Below are 4,649 nucleotides of genomic sequence, written 5' to 3' on the forward strand. Positions count from 1 at the left end.
GGTGTGTTCTCTCATCTGTGCAAAGAGTGCAAGGGTACCAGGACACGTGTTGCTGTATTGTTTGTAATCTCCCCAAATGGGGGGAGAAAACTTGCTAATTTCAATTTAAGAAACTGGTTAAATTCATTATGATACAAACCACACAATGGACTATTAAGCATGGGTGGATTCTTATGCTCTTGTGGAAAGGTTCTGAGATACACTGTTGAGTGAGGAGAAGTGTGCTGCGGACAATACATCGAGTGTGACCCCATTTACAGTGAAGGTTAAATAGATATATATCCGTCTGTGTGAAAGTTTGCACATGCAGAGGGAATTTTCAGAAAGATTTTAAGAAAGACTTAAATTGCAGTTACCTCTGTGTATCTGGTAAAGCTGGAGAGGTCTTTTATCTTTGGAAAAACATTTTATCTTTTACCTTACACTCTTTTATTCTACTTGGCAGAAGTCATTTTTATCATTAATATGCATTAGTTTACTATTAAGACAAACATAATTTACTATTTGGGGAAGAATACAAAAGGGAAAAAGGAGGAGAAAACAAAGGAGGGAAGGAAAGCATAAAGGCTTAAAGGAGGGAGGAGGGAAGGAGAAAGGAAAGGAAAGGAAAGGAAAGGAAGAGAGAAGAAACCTCCTCATTCTTTTGAGTAGAAGGCCATTACCTGTTTCAACGGAGACAGCTAGCAGCACATTTTAAAACTTTAGCAATTTTACTCAACTTCACAAACACTAACTTGTTGCTTCTTTTATAAACGAAAACAAGGAAGTCTCTAGGGTTGGCTTCGTCCGCACTTTTTCTTAGGCTATGCAAACCACCCTGGGATAAAGTCCTCACTGCACGTAAGCCAAGGGTGACTCCAGGGAGCCAGACAGCATTTCCTTCCATAATACACAAATTTGTATTTTGCCTGATGTTTTTGTCTCTGAGCCCAGATCCCACAGTGATAGGCGCCACAAAAGTACACAGACCAACAGAGGACGCGCCCTGATTTTGTAAAGGAGACAGATGCTTGGAGGTCAAGAGGCTGCCTGCCACGGATTCAGACTGGAAGCTTCGGTCGTCTGAGCAGATTAGAGCATCAGGCTTTGTCGCTAGTGCCTGCAGGAGTTTTAACAGATAAAAATCTTTCTTTCTTCCCCTTAAGATTCTGGTAGCTGACCAGAAGCTACATGAATTTTTTTTTTTTTACTTACTTTTTAAGATTAAAATCATACATGAGGTCTCTTTTATAAGATAATGAGTATTGCAAAGGATAAAAAAAAAGAACTGGTTTTTAAAAATTGAGAGACTTTAACAGGGCTTGTATGTTTGCTTTTAAACTCCTTTTCTATGGTAAAGGAGGGAAGTTTAGGCCTACCGCAGGGCCAAGACTTGCAGAAAGACAAAACTGTTCTGGAAGCAAATGGGACCCACTCCTTCACCTCCTTCCCCCGCCGTCCCTTTCCTCTCTCCTTGCCCCGAACTGAACTCTGCAACCATTACTGAAGCTTACAAAATATTCTGCTACTACTCGACAGTTTAAAAATTAACAAGCATGTAAAGCTACTGGGAGTAAAAGCCTGGAGCCTATGGCAAGAAGCAAGCTCTGGCTGGATTCTGTAATTATTTCTTACGCAACTCCAGGTCGCAGTCACAGCTTTCTGAAGATTACACACTTCTAGCTGCTCAGCTCGGCTGGGGCAGGAGGGCCTGGCTCTGCCAGAGTTGCGTATGCCTCTCATAGCATCATAATTAGTCATTAAACAGCAGAACAAAGGGCCATTCTGACCAAGGTGGCACTACTGTATTCCTGTGCTTGCAGGAAAGGAGAAATTTCTTGCACATTCTCCCCTGGAAGGATGTGAATGGGGTTGGGAAGGGAAGACCAAGATGTGGAGAGGGGTGGACCGAGAGTTAGTTGCAGAAGGCAGACTTCATGGGGATTTTCTGTCCCTGCTGCTGCGTTTCTTGTTTGTGTTGCTGTATAAACTCCACCAGACCAGCACGCTCTGACTGCCCCAGCCCGGGCTGATCAATGGGAAGGGACCTCTTGGAGGGCCTCGGTGCCTACCAGGTTTCCAGCCCTACCCCAGGCTTTTCCTTATTACCAAGATCGCTGCCCTCATGTTCACACATTTTATTTTTTATCAGAATTTTGCAAAATCAGAGTTCTAAACTTCTGAGGCCCTAGATACTTTTAATGAAGCATATACCTAGAACCTGAATCTTCAGGGTAAAGTATTAGCCTTAAGTATAATCACGGCTAGCCCATGGATTCTGCAGATGAAGAAACTGAGGCCAGAAAGCCCAGCGGTGAGCTTTATTACAAACATTGTGGGGGCTTCATGAAGGCATTTGGCTTTACTTTTTTCTTGGAACTCAGAGCTAACCTCCCATGCTTCCTTTGTCTGCTCTATGAATTCAGTGTCTACCTGAAACCTCCACCCAACCTGTTTGTACACTTGGAAAACCCAACCTGGTGCATGGGCTGGGTGATAATCATGGCAACACTGCAGCCTGCAGGTAAGCGTGAAGATAACAGCAAGACATCTGGAGAGTGCTACCTGCCAGCACTGGGCGCACACAGTCTCCACCCCTAAGAGACAGCTGCGCCCAAGAGAGGAGGGATGTCAATGAAGAGTCACACCTTCAGTTTGGGCTGAAAGGAGTGAGCTAAAGGAGTGGTTTGTTATTCAGAATTACATTTGCCAAAGTGTACTAGGGAAAAGAATTAATTTCCCACAGCATTAGTAAGAGGATTGGGTCTTTTTGCCTGGACTTTATAGAAGAGGTCAAGAAAGACGGAAAATGGCCCGTGGGTCATCTTTCCTGGCTCTGCCCACAGCAGCCTGCCCTGCTCAGCTGTGGCACTCAGTAAGCACTAATAGCCACTCCAAGTTGACAAGAGAAAAACAGTCTTTTCACATTAATCTCATTTCCCCGTGTGAGAGTTTCACTAGACTACATCAGGGAAACACCACAGATGCTGACTATCCAGTTCTAATACATCTGAAAATATCTTCAAGGATGGTATAGAGAAATGTAGGTTAGATAATTAAGTTACAGAGAAATTCCATGGATTAATCAGTTGTAACCCAAAGGTGCCAGTTAATGGATTAACAACCTATAGGGACATCTCTAGGAACACATCAAAGAATTCTTTTCCACCATATTTTCCAATGAACTGGATAGAAACATCTTCAGATCTCAGCTCAAATGTTACCATTTCCTTTGAGGTTTTCTCTAGCCACCCTATCTAAAATTGGAAAAAAAAAAAAAAAAAAAAAGTCCTCTCCTCTTTTATCTCTCTCTTCTGCTTTATTTTTCTCCTCGGCACTTGGCATTACTGAGTTTACCATATGTACCTATCTTTGTTTCATGTCGGTCTTTCACACTTGAATGAAAGCTCCAGGAAAATAGGGATTTCTTCCTGTTTTGTTCACTGCTGTATGCCCAGATCTTAGAATGGTGCCTGGTGGCTGGGCGCCGTGGCTCACACCTGTAATCCCAACACTTTGGGAGGCCGAGGCGGGTGGATCACCTGAGGTCAGGAGTTCGAGACCAGCCTGGCCAACATGGTGAAACCTCATCTCTACTAAAAATACAAAAACTAGCCAGGCATGGTGGCACTTGCCTGTAATCCCAGCTACTTGGGAGGCTGAGGCAGGAGAATCTCTTGAACCCGGGAGACGGAGATTGCAGTCAGCCGGGATCGCACCACTGCACTCCAGCCTGGGCGACACAGCAAGCCTCCGTCTCAAAAAACAAAAAAACGACAAAAAAAGATGCCTGGCACGTCAAAGTGCACTCAATAAATAGTCACCAAATGAACAATGGATGGCAATAACATGCTTGCTGAATGTGAAGATAGCATAAACCCAGGCGGGTGGGGGAAAATATTAGATGGCAAAGTCAACAACCAAAATTATCTTGACAGGTGAGAACGACAGTCCGAAGCCAGCAAGATGGAATTTAACAGGCTATGTAAATCAATCCCACACTTCGATTTCAGAAAAACAATTGCACAAGAACAAGATGGGAAAGATAATGTGGCTAAATAATAGCACATGCAGAAATGACAGGGTCTCGGATGACAGCCAGCTCAGTCTGAGTCAAAAATAAAACCCGCCTGTCAAAAAAGTGTGATCTTTGCTGTCATCACTAATTAAAATAATCATAGTTTTCAGCACAAAAGTGTGCTCATACGCATTCCTGCACTTGAACTCACATCTTTTCATAGATACATGCAATATGCCTGGGATCAAGTTTATTCATTCCAGCCTGGTTTGCAAGAGCAAAGATGAGAGTCCACCTAATTGTCCATCAGTAAACAGGGGACTGGCGAAATAAATGAGGGAAAGCGAATACAGCCTTCAAATAAGAAGGAGGAGCCAGGCATGGTGTCTCAGGCCTGTAATCTCAACACCATGGGATGCCAAGGTGGGAGGATCTCTTGAGCCCAGGAGTTCAAGACCAGCCTGGGCAACATGGTGAAACCCCATCTCTACAAAAAATATGAAATACAAAATATTTGTATGGTGACGCACACCTGCAGTCCCAGCACTCAAGAAGCTGAAGTGGTGGATCACTTGAGCCCAGGGAGGTCGAGGCTGCAGTGAACCATGGGCACTACTACACTCCAGACTGAGCAACAGAGTAAAACTCCATC

General features: G+C 43.9%; 1 long non-coding RNA gene across 1 annotated transcript; it reads left to right on the forward strand.

The window, feature by feature from the left end:
* Nucleotides 1-1,778: 1,778 nt before the first annotated feature.
* LOC129059844 (uncharacterized) lies at nucleotides 1,779-4,098 on the forward strand. Its single transcript, XR_008525908.1, has 3 exons — nucleotides 1,779-2,293; nucleotides 2,406-2,503; nucleotides 3,918-4,098. It is a non-coding gene; the product is annotated as an uncharacterized LOC129059844 (long non-coding RNA).
* The last annotated feature ends 551 nt before the right edge of the window (nucleotides 4,099-4,649 follow it).

The sequence above is a fragment of the Pongo abelii genome, chromosome 5 (genome assembly GCF_028885655.2).
Source record: "Pongo abelii isolate AG06213 chromosome 5, NHGRI_mPonAbe1-v2.0_pri, whole genome shotgun sequence".
In the NCBI taxonomy this organism is placed as follows: Eukaryota; Metazoa; Chordata; class Mammalia; order Primates; family Hominidae; genus Pongo; species Pongo abelii.